We start from the raw sequence: 13595 nt of genomic DNA, 5'->3' as shown, positions 1-13595 counted from the left end.
ATAGTAACACAATTTGATCTATCACCTATGGACCCTTCCTCAATGAACCAAAAGAACCTATGTATTGTTGAATCAAGAGTCCCCCCTATGATAATGTTGAACTACACCAATCAACAATGCTACGAGCATCAAGAAGCTTTGCTCCTAAAATCTTTAATTGCTCCTTAACTAGAGCTCTCTTTACACATGCTCTTGCTCCATCATGTTCCCCTTTCCCATGGTCAGACTCAAAAAATCTCCAAATATGAGGCACCCCCTCTCTACGTGCATCCTACACAACAAATAAAACATGTGAGAATTCTTGAATTGACCTGTGAAATTATCTGACCAAATGATATGTCTATCCATAGCAATGTCATGCTCCTGTAAGAAATCAAAATAATTCTTGAAACAATGTTGCACAAACTCATGAGAGTGAGATCTATCATCTCTTATGTAAAAATGTTACTCTCTAATAATCTTCTGATTATCTTCCACTCTATTAGGGGCATGTCTATATGTTATGTGGACAAAAATAGCAATATGAATGGAGTTGTAATATTGAGATTATGTCTCATTTTGGGGCTACAATGTGTAGTTCTCTGCAAATTCAATAGCTGATATAATAGTGCCAATGGGAAAAGTCTCCTAACACATTCTAAATTTCTAATCGAACCACCAAGACCTATGACTATGCCTTACATACTTGTAGAAAAGATTTGTCTTGAAATATGAAATAAAACTAGCCACATTGATTTCTCTTGCAACCAATTCACATCTAGAGGCCTTACCTCCATTCTTCAATGTGTATTTCACCATTTCATATATCATTTTTTTACTATTGTCCTCCCAAGATCTTGTTTGTGTCCCTCATGGACACATGTATCAAACTTAGATAAGCCACCACATTCTAAACACTTCTCATTTAAGCAAACATCTCTATAAAAGACACAACCATCAACTCTAGGAAATAAAAATTGATCTAGTAAGTCTCTTGATGATTTTGGAAGCCCACTAGCACCACAATTCTCCAACATTTCTTTATTATGCAAAGTAGAACAAATGGAGCGTAATAGTTCATAGTGCATAGAAAACTCCACATGATATTTGCAACACGTATTTCAAATTTTAAGTGGCACACAATAAAATGGCTTCAAGGATTCCAAAGCCCTTTGTGATATATGTAATCTTGGATGACTCTCTAAATTCTTTGAACAACATTGTTTGACTTATCTCCAAAAAATGTTTAAGATGTGGTATGCAATCTTTGATGCCAATTCTCCACTTCATCACGTCTTTAGCAGTGGGTGATACTCTTGAGCTAGAGTGCCAAAATTGTATAATTTCTTGCTTCACATCATTGGATAGCTTTTTATCAAAATGCGGAAGTCTCCCACCAAAATCCCATGTTTCAATTTGAAGAGGATTGTCAATTCTCTCCCATCTACTAAGTGTTCTTCTCAAAGTAGTACGATTTAGGTTCAAGTCAATACAAGTTTGCCTCATATATCTACACTTTCTCAAATGATTACTTACCAAAGAGGTTGTAATAACCCTTCGAGCAGCTCTCTTATCCTTTCCCTATTATTTGTTCCATTGCTATTGAGAGCACTAAAAAGATTATTTAGAATAATGACATTTTTTTCAATTTTTTAATTGATATGAATCTTCAATTTGGAAAGCATAGGTCTCATCTTTTGCATCTTTAATAAGTGCATAAAAAGTTGACATTGCTCCACCATTGTCTTGTTGCCAAAAACATCTTATATAGTCTTGAATCCCATAGCTGAATGGTTCTTTGTGACTTTTTTCCTTCCAAATTGGTAATAACTATTTCATCAATTTCAATTATCCATTTTTGATGTTCTAGGACCTTCATGTTGATAATAATTAGGAGATATGTAACGTTCATCTGCATTTTCATTTTTGACACGGTCAATCATGGCATTTACGTTATGAACTGGTAAATTTTCAATCTCCAAATTTTCAATCATGGCATTATCATTATCAAATGATACATTTTCATTCCCCAACTGAACATATTCATTATCTGACTCTATGATTTCACCTTTGATCAATACATCATCAACTTGATTCACATTTAAAATACCTTGTCTCTTCCTGCAGTGATTTACCTTGTCCCTTTCCCTATATGCTACAATGTCTTCATTCGATAACTTCCTTTTGTGTTTAGTCTTTCGATGACTACTACTCCCCATTCAGACAATAATACTAGACACCTAATCAAACCTTATTGCAACTTTTTCGATTTTATGGGCCCCAAACAATCTTTTTTCTCCAAACCTATTTAAATGGACCCAAAATAACATGATTCTCAGGTCTCGAGTGACAGAGAATATTTTGGGAAAAAGTATGCCAATATTTTGGGTACCTAATCCAATATTGGGTATCCGATTCAAGATCAGATACTAGATTAGATATCAGGTACCCGAAATGGTCACCCAAATTTTAGAGGGAAGTTAGAATTTGGCTAGTGTGGGCAATCAACAACTCAATTTTATATAATTATATATTAGTATTTATTAGTATTATTGTTAAATATAATATAGTAATATATATTATTATTATTATATTTAATATATAATCATATATTATTATTAAATATAATATAGTAATACACGGTTTAGGATTCTCTTATGCGGAAAAATAAAGGCAACAAAGAATGATGATAAAGTTTTCTAATTAGTTTCGCGGTTCACATGGGTACATTGTTTAGTGCAGGTCATGTTGTCATGAAATGTGTTGAAAGCTATCACGAGTTAACCTATGACCCCATTCAACCCATTCAAACAAACCAAATAAGTCCCTAGGGGTCCTAGGACCCCTAGGGACATATGTTTTCATGAAATGCATTGAAAGGGGTCATAGGATAACCTATGACCCCTTTCGACCCATTCAAACAAACCAAATAGGACCCCTAGGGACATATGTTGTCAAGAAATGTGTCAAAAGGGGTCATAGGTTATCTTGTGAACTCTTTTGACCCATTCGAACAATAAAATACGTCCACATATGTTGTCATGAAATACGTCAAAAGGGGCCATAGCTTATCCTATGACCCTTTTCAACCCATTCGAACAAAAAAAATAGGTCCCTAAGGGTCCTAGGACCCCTAGGGACATATGTTGTCATGAAATGTGTCAAAAGGGGTCATAGGTTATCCTTTGACCCCTATCAACCCATTCAAACAAACCAAATAGGTGGACCCCTAGGGACATATTATGTCATGAAATGCATCGAAAGGTGTCATATGTTATCCTATGACCCATTTCGACCCATTCGAACAAATCAAATAGGTTCCTAGGGGTCCTAAGACCCCTAGAGACATATGTTATCATGAAATGTGCCGAAAGGGGTCATATGATATCTTATGATCCCTTTTGACCCATATGAACAAACCAAATAGGTCCCTAGTGGTCATAGAACCCCTGGGGACATCTATTTTCATGAAATGCATCGAAAAGGGTCATAGGATAACTCATGACGCCTTTCGACCCATTCGAACAAACCAAATAGGTCCCTAGGGGTCTTAGGGACATCTGTTGTCATGAAATGTGTTGCTTTCAACCCATTCGAACAAACCAAATAGGTCCCTAGGGGTCCTAGGACCCCTAGGGACATATGTTGTCATGAAATGTGTCGAAGGGGGTCATAGGTTATCATATGAACCCTTTCGACCAATTCGAACAAACCAAATAGGACCCCTAGGGACATATGTTGTCATGAAATGTGTCAAAGGGGTCAAAGGTTATCCTATTACCCCTTTTGACCCATTTGAACAAACCAAATAGGTCCCTAGGGGTCCTAGGACCCCTAGGGACATATGTTGTCATTTAATGTGTTGAAATGGGTCATAGGTTATCCTATGACTTGGTCGTGGGCTAGCCCATGACCCTAGTGGACCCATTGCATCATGACATGTGTCCCTAGGGGTCTTAGGACCCCTAGGGACATAGTGTAATCGATGTTATGGGTTGAATGGGGTTGTAGGCTAGCCCACAACCCCATTCGACCCATTGCATCGATTACCCTAGCCTACAACCCCATTATATAATAATAATAATAATACATTACTATATTATATACTAATAATAATATATGACTATGTATTAAATATAATAATAATATATTACTAGATTATATAATAATAATAATCAAATATATTACTATATTATATTTAATAATAGTAATAATTATTATTATATATTAATATATACTAATATATAATAATATACTAATACAATATATAAATAATCAAATATATTACTGTATTATAATATTTACTAATAATAGTTTAATTGTTGAACACTTGCTAAATTGATTTCCCTTCAAAATTTGGGCAATCAATTTTTGGGAAAAAAAATTGCCGCCAAATTTTGGGTACTCGATTAGGCTTGGTATTTACCAAACCTCTTTGGTCAACTCAAAAAACGTGTTTGAGACATGTTTCACTAACATTTAGGGTTCAAGTAGCCATCTAACAATATTTTTTTCATCAAAATTCAATGAAACGTAAAGGGTTTTTTGATAACACTCAAGATTCCATCGATATAATTGTTGTCAAATTCTAAGTTCGATAAGTATTTATTAGTTAATTTTAATGAAGATGTCGGTAAACTGTTGTTTGACATACTACTTGAAAAATAACTACAACTTTCAAACAGTGTAACATTTTTGAAATCCAAAAGTTGTGTCACATTCTATGCTTTGCCTAGTATAAGAAAAAAAAGGAATAATTAATTTTGTAAAGTTTTCAATTAGTTAAGGTGGTCAGAGGCAGGAGTTTTTTATTCTGAAAATGTTATAGTAGAAAATTCATATTTAATTATTTATTTAGAATAAAAATACCCAAAAATATGTCACATCTAGACATGAGTCTATTTTTTATATCTATAATTATATTTAAAATAGTATCATCTGATTTTGATTAATGTCAAAATTTTGACAAATCAAATAATTTTTTCTCTAGATAAGGCCTAGTAGTTTAGAAACTACATTCAATTTTCTATAGATTCTTTTCTTACAACTTTTTGATATAAAACCCATAACTACTTTGAAATTATGTGTCAACATAACCCTAATTTGTTGATTTTTCATTGCCACTTAAGACCATAGTTTGGTTGACCATGATCCTGCACATACCCTTGAGGATGAAGTTAAACTTGAGGCATCTATGGCTTCTCTAGTTTCTAGTTTAAGCTTGACAAAGATTCATAATGTACGAGGTATATCTAATGTATTGTTGGAGATGCTAAATGCTCTAGATCCTCATAGCAAGGAGGGTGTGTAGTAGGATGTGATTATAGATCTTGTTGGACAATGTCATACTTACTAGTAGTGGGTGATGCATCTTGTGAATACATCTTCGGACGAGGATCTTCTTAGTCAGGGTCTTGCATTGAATAATGAAATAGATTGTGTATGAGGGGATCATAACTCCATTACTGTAGGGTATCTTGTTACATGGGAAAGAACATCAACTCATGTGGATCCTCTTGTCAGTGTCAACCATGAGGAAGATGAGATGGAGATTAATTTAACTCAGCTAGCTCACAAGTTAAAATCCAGTGCACAAGCTCACCAGAGAGTTGATAATGTTGAAATGAATTAGTCAATAAGTTGACTCCCATTGATACCTCCTCCACCAGGACTTACATAATGGATACTCACAACCAACAAATTGTGTAGACAATGGATTTTTCTCATGGTGATGTTTAGGAGTCAACATTTGGTGCAACTCCACCAATAGCTAGCATAGTCAATGAGAAATACACACATTCAAAGACAATTATTTATTTAGCTGTAGCAAGCTTTGGGTTCTGGCCAGTTTACACATGGTTCCAATGAATCAACACATTTTAGTTGATTTCAAGTACACAAAACATCTCCATTCATAATGGAACTCACAATTATGCATGTGTTACAACAATCTTCAACTTCCTGCAAACATGTTTAACCTAAAGATAAGTTGTTTGCGGTTGCTTGTATTGTTAATGGTTTTCATTTTGTTGTTAGGTCTCTAGGATTAGCCAAGGTGTTTAAATGGAGACATTTTCAGTTGGGGCCTCCCTTTTTTTTTATTAGACTGCAGGAATCAAGTGCAGCACAGCCCCCCCTATAAACTGCAGTGCGCCAGGTAAACTTTTTAATGTGACTAGTAGCGCTGGCGCAACACGCCCACCGGTACCACGAGGACAGGGGAGACTAGAACCCGTGACCAACCCCCTGCAACAGGAAAGATTTAGCCAACCGAGCTAGGGCCCCCGCCCCAGTTGGGGCCTTCCTTATGTACAAGGGTCTTTTCTATTATTAATATAAATATATAGGCATGTATTGTCTTTTCTATTATTATATCAGTCAATAGGTTGACTCCTATTGATACCTCCTCCACCGAGACTTACATAACTGATACTCATATTCAGAAAATTGTGTAGAAAATGGATTTTTCTCATGGTGATATTTAGGAGTCAACATCTGGTGTAACTCCACCAATAGCTAGCAAAGTCAATGAGAAATACACACATTCAGAGACAATTTTTTATTTAGTTGTAGCAAGCTTTGGGTTCTAGCCAATTTATACATGGTTCCAGTGAATCAACGCATTTTAGTTGATTTCAAGTACACAAAACATCTCCATTCATAATGGAACTCACAATTATGCATATGTGTTACAACAATCTTCAACTTCCTGTAAACATGTTTAACCTGAAGATAAGTTGTTTGTGGTTGCTTGTATTGTTAATGGTTTGCATTTTGTTGTTAGGTCTCTAGGATTAGCCAAGGTGTTTAAAAGGAGGCATTTTCAGTTGGGGCCTTCCTTATGGACAAGGGTATTTTCTATTATTAATATAAATATATAGGCATGTATTGTCTTTTGGAATTTTTAATTTTTAATTTTTATCATTATATCAACAATTTATGTCAAATGTTAATATTACAATATAGCTTATTTCTAATACAAATTTTTAAATTTTTAAATTAATTACAATACATATAATTTTCATTTACATCTTATTTTAAGTTACAACTAGTATAGATATCTTAAATAAATCTATCTAAAGAAATGCCAATAGATATCCACTACAAAATAATTATAATTTAATTTACTACATCTAAAATTATTATATTTAATTTACTACATCTTTTTTTATTTAATTTTTTACTAACTTAATCTTTTTATTTTAATTTCTTAAAAAATGGATGATTTATATCTCCAAATATTATAATTTAAATGGATATTTTATGAGGTATTTATTAAATTGTTTCTAAAATTATATTCTATTTATAATAAGATTTAAACTTTTGACATGTAGATGATTGTCAAATTTAACCTGGAAGAATAAAAGTTAACATAAACATGCTCACACCACTACACTCCCCCATTTTGCCATTGTAGAATGCCTATCGGCATTAACTATGATTAAATTGTATATACTATTTCTAATTCTAATACTTATTACGACAAGTAATAGCCACTATGTGGCACTTATCTAAATAATAGTTGCAATTAGAGTAAAGTTACAATTCATATTAAGGATTACGTGAGTATATTTTAGGAAATATCTTAGGTTGGCCTTTGCACTAGGATTCAACTAAAATTGAAGCTATTGTCCCTAAAATTATTTCCACAGCCCATGTGGGCTTGGAGTTATAGTTGTGATTGATTTGGGTGCAAGTCTATGTTTCTAATCCATCTCCTAAAGTTGATGTGGCCCTCCATTAATAGTTGATTTGAGGTTTCATCTAACCTCCCACACCAGACCTTCTAAAACTTGGTTGTGTAAAATATATTAAGTCAACTCGTGTTTATTTTAGAATTATATATATTATTATCACTATTGCTTTAATTTATACTCTCCATATTATTTACTGTATATCTTACTATTGCACCACCAACCTTCATGGTCAAAAGAAGGCTTATCTTTAGACAATGAAGGTTGTATGTGCATGTCTTCTTGTGGTTAATGCATTTTTTGATCACATGTTTCAAAGTTAATAAGGTTAATAAAAGTTGTTTTGATTGGATAGTTGATCCCTTACCCCCTCTTCCCCCCACCGCCCTCTCTTGGTTACCTTGGCGGACTTTACTTTCTAACAATTTCATCGGCAAATAATCTACACATCAGTTCATTTCCACTAAATATGATATCATCAACAAAGTTTTTAGCTATACACATTAGTTCATTTCCACCAAATATGATATCATCAACAAAGGTTTCAGCTATTAACACCTAATCTTTAGATTTCATTTTTCAAGTACACACTATGATTATCACTAGTTCTAATGAAACCTATTTAGTTCTAATGAAACCGATTTTTACTATCTTAAATGTGAGATCATCAATTTCCTTACACCTTTGGGGTCCTCCACGCCACATTAACATGTGGGTTGTGCATGCACATGCAACCTTCATTGTCTAAAGACAGGTGTTCTATTGACACGATACAATTGTGAGATGCCTCCAAATGTACATTTCTTTGACATGACAAAATTTTATTCATTTTATTTACAAATCCCATCTAAAATGAGTAAAACTCAAATTTGTTCTAAATATGACATGTTCCTCCACTGCTTTAGTTGTAGATAAATATGATTTGAGATGGGCAAAATACGATTGTAGATAAATATGATTTGAGATGGGCAAAATATGATTTTTATAACAAGAATAATATGATTTTAGAATGATATTTAATATAATTTTTACCTATATTTTGTTAAAATTTTGATGTAACAATTTTTTTGAAAATCTTTACATTTGAAAAAGAAATTGTTTGCCCATTCAAAATATTATAGGAAATATATCTATCAGCTCAAGATTACACCTATTTTTGGTAAAGTGCTAGTTTTATTATATCTTATAAATGGGGTTGTGTATGACTATTTTCAGGGGGCTAGGGGTCTTAGAAAGGGAGACCCTGTATCCCCATTTCATTTTAAATTCTTCAGATAAATTCTCTTAGTAGGAGAACCAAGAAGGAAGTCACTGGAGAGGTTTGGAAGGGATTCCAAGTTGTCCCTTCCTTAACTGCCTTTTCCTATCATTCTTTTCCAGATTACTATTTTATTCGGTCAAGCCACGATTTTTGAAGCTTTTCATATTAGAAATGCTCTTGATGAATATCATGTAGCCTCTAAACAGTCCATTAATTGCAGTAAATTATGTATATTTTTCTTTAACACAGGACATCCAACATAAAGAAGGATCGAACTTGTCTTTGGATTTAAGGTTAGTAAGATGCCAACCACATCTCTAGAAGTTTGTTTTTTAATGTGGCAGTCACAAACAAGTTGTGGACAGATGTCATTAAGATGAAGAAAGATAGATTGTTGCAAGGGAAGATGCAAAAAGAGGGGTAAAAATTCATTAAGACAGAAAGGAATACAACAAGGAGAGCTCAACAAGGAGCTCGATCCTGAGCAACAAGATCATCAAATTCTTGCACCATCTCAAAGGACAGTTGCCTCCTATCCCTAATATTCCAACCCGGATCATGACTAGAAGCCCATTTGGCTAAACAATCAGTAGTTCTATTCCATTCACGAGGAATATACGTGAACCTAATGAACTGAAAAGAGGAAGAAAAGAAAAGAATCTGCTTAACAACAGTGGCTAGCTGCCAACTAACATCCTCAAGCTCTTGCGAAGAAAGCGTGTTCACCACCACCTGGGAATCAACCTCACAGATAATCTTACTCCATCCCCACAAGCAACACTGTTCCACAGCATATAAAATAGCCTGAGCTTCCATGAGATCATTAGTATAATCATCCTTATGAACTGAGAAGAAAAATTTAACATCCCCAGAACTACAACGAGCCACTCCGCCAATACCAGCCCGACTAGGATTCCCACGGGAAGAACCATCAGTGTTAATTTTCAGAACTCCACAGGGAGGAGGAGTCTAGTGCACATCCCGGTTAACCCGACCCTTCCTCTGATGGTGAAGCTGCCTGGACATAGAAGGAAACCTATGAGCTGCAACCCCATCCTGAAGATGAAAATTGAGGCGATTACAGATAGCAAGATCAATCGGATCCATACCGCCATCAAGCTCACACTTCACAAGAATAGTTTCCTGAAGAGAATGTGATATTTTCCACCAAAGATGCAAAACACCAAGCCGAACATTTTGGAATATGCGACGATTCCTCTCCAACCAGATATGCCATAGCATGAAAGATGGGCCAGCAATCCAAACAGCATGGAGAGAAGAAGACTTGGAGGGAGCACTACCCAAGCGGGCCCAGAACTCAGGCAAAGAGGAAGCATGCCGACAAGAGCAACCCCAAGCGCTCCACCAAAGGTGCCATATCTGAGTAGAATAGGAGCAATGGAAGAACAGATGGGAGACAGACTCCTCTCCATTACCACACAAAACACAATAAGAGGGGCCCTGAAATCCACGTTTACAAAGATTATCCCAGGTAAGACAACGGTTGTGAGCCACTAGCCACATGAAAAAATTGCACTTGGACCAAGAAACTTTATTCCAAACTTGCTTCCACCAAGAGACCTCAGCATCCCCAAATAATTGTCTAGTTATCTCCTGATACCCAGCAGAGACATGATATTTACCAGACAAGGTACCACCCCAAGCCAAAACATCTGGACCAAGCAAAGAAGAACACTCTCTAGAGGCCAGAATTTGAGAAAGCTCCTGACGATCCATGTCTGTACCTCCATGAGGCCAATCAGAAGAATGCTTCCATCTGTAACCAACAACAGGTCCCAATTGATAAGGAGTCTTGTAATGAGCCACTTTATCCCATCCAACGGCAAGAAAAGAGTCACAAAGAGGCTGAAGATGAGGGTATATGGATAAAATGGAAGGGAATCCATCCCAAGCATCAGACCAAAACAAATCCTGAGAACCTCCTTTACATATCCAGAACAGACCCCTCTTCACCAACATCGCACCTGTCTTCAAAGTATGCCAAACCATCGAGCTACGACCTTCAAGAGGAAGTGCAGAAACAGAGCAAGGATCAGCACCATGAAAATATTTATGAGTGATAATACGAGCCCAAAGTTGATGTTGTCCAGAGCACCATCGCCAATAAAGTTTAGCAGCCAAAGCTTGACTACTCAATAGAGCAGATCGAAGACCAAGACCACCCTCCTTTTTAGGCCTACAAACAGTTGCCCAATTAACCAAGCTCCATTTAGTACTACACAAATTACCACTCCAAAGGAATTGTCGAGAAAGAGCATCAAACTCCTTGAGAAAGTAAATAGGTGCAGCATTAACCATGCTTCTATAAGTAGGAAGAGCTTGGATAACAGCTTGAAGAAGAGTAACCCGGGCAGCAGTAGAAAGCCATCTATGAGTCCAATGATTTACCTTATCCTGAAGCTTGGTAATCAAATTTTGCCAGAAGAGACGTGGCTGCCTGGAAACAGCAATAGGAATGCCAAGATAAGTCAAAGGAAGTGATCCTATCTGAAACCGTAGGATACCAACAATCTTGTGCTGAATAGAATCAGGAGTGTTAAAAAAGTAAATGGAAGATTTGTGCTCATTAACTTTCTGGCCTGAAGCTGCCAAATAAACGTCCAAAGCATGTCGAAAGGCTTCAGCTTCCTTGATCCTAGCAAAACCGGCAAGAGCAGAATCATCAACAAATTGAAGATGGGAAAGAGAAGGTAAGCCATTACCCCACCGCCAACCTTGAATAGAATTCTAGGACACCTGATGCTTAATGAATCTGCCCAAGCCTTCAGCCATGATGATGAATAGATATGGGGAGAGAGGGTCACCCTGGCGGAGGCCTCTAGAAGCACCAAATAGTTGAGAAGGTTGACCATTAATAAGAACAGAATAAGAGGCAGAAGTAACACGACTCATAATCCAACTCACCCAGTCAGAGCTAAATCCAAAAGAAAGAAGAATACTCCTTAGGAAGCTCCATTTAACTCTATCGTAGGCCTTAGCCATATCCAGCTTAACAAACATGGCTCTCTCCCTTGAAGTAGCCATAGAGTGAATAGCCTCAGTAGCAATAACCACCCCATCCAAAATTTGTCTGCCAGCAACAAAACCACCTTGTTCTTCTGAGATAATAATGGGAAGCCACCTTTTCAGTCTCTCAGCAATCAACTTAGTAATAACTTTGTAAACCACATTACATAAGGCAATTGGTCTAAAAAACTCCAATTGATTAGCACCCTCTCTCTTAGGAATAAGAGTCAAGAATGTAGAGTTCAAAGCTCGAAGCATCTGCTTACTAGCATAGGATTCTTTAACCACCTCCAACAAATCATGATTAATGATGTCCCAAAATTCCTGAAAGAATTCAACTGGAAAGCCATCAGGACCAGGAGCCTTCCCCTTAGGCATGCCAAAGACCACCTCCTCCAGCTCTTCCAAAGAGATAGGACGCATGAGATAATCATTCATTTCCTCAGTGATAAGGGAAGGAATACAGGACAAAATAATATTTTCTTCATTATCAGCAGGAGTAGAGTCCTCAAAGAAGAGGGTAGAGAAGTACCAAATAGCCTCCTGGAACAAAGCTGGCAAGGAATTCAATTGGATACCTTGAGAATTAACCAAAGAAGAGATAGTGCTCTGATTCCGGCAAGATTGCACTGTTTTATGGAAAAAGGCAGTGTTTCGATCACCTTCCTGGAGCCAATCAACTCTAGCCTTTTGCTTCCAAAAAATTTCCTCTCGAAGTTCCCATTCTTCTAGAGCTCTAGAAGCAAGGGATTCAGCCTTGCCAAGATCCTCTGAGAAACCTCGATCTCTAATCTCCCTTGTGATGACATCAAGATCTTCTTGAGCAAGCCTCTTCATAAAGTGAAGGTTCCCAAAGCATTCCCTATTCCATATCTTGAGCTGCCTTTTAACATATTGAAGCCTTTTAGAAAATGAGAACATTGCAGTACCATATGCAGGAGCACCATCTTTCCACCAACAAAAAACAAAATCATGAAGAGAGGAGTCACGAAGCCACATCAACTGGAACTTAAAAGGAGGATGCTTCGGAACATAAGCCCCCATAGCGGAAAATTTGATTGGCCAATGATTTGAACCCCTCCAATCAAGGATTTCTGAAGAGATAGTAAGGGTGCCACTAACCCAGAAGCAAGAAACAAGAAATCTATCTAGACGTTCTGAGATAGCAGCAACACCAGTCCTGCGATTATTCCAGGTATAGAGACCATTAGAAGGCTTAACATCAGAGAGATGCAAAAGAGATATGTGTTGCCGAAGAAGAGCAGAAGAAGGCCCCAATCTAGCCAAACCACCATGCTTCTCCTCCAAACTTAAAACTGAATTGAAGTCCCCTGCTAACACCCAAGGATGATAAGGATGACAATTTCTAACATATTGAATATGTTCCCAAAGTTCCTCCTTTCCCACAAGATCAACAGGTGCATACACATTAGTAACCATGATTACCTCTCCTGAGTCTAGAGCAAAAGCTACCATAGAGAGAGCTGAGCGAGAAGACATCCAGCCAAGAGGAGAAATTTTTTGAGGATCCCAAAATATAGCTAAACTGCCAGCACTGCCTGTTGCCCCAACACACGGGCATTGGCCACGAGACCAAATACTAGAGGCATGTTGGACCATAGACTCCACAGAGA

The sequence above is a fragment of the Cupressus sempervirens genome, chromosome 2, assembly GCF_028749045.1.
Source record: "Cupressus sempervirens isolate cs-2001-9-10 chromosome 2, ASM2874904v1, whole genome shotgun sequence".
NCBI lineage: Eukaryota > Viridiplantae > Streptophyta > Pinopsida > Cupressales > Cupressaceae > Cupressus > Cupressus sempervirens.
The sequence above is the reverse complement of the archived record's forward strand: the minus strand, read 5'-3'. Positions refer to the sequence as shown.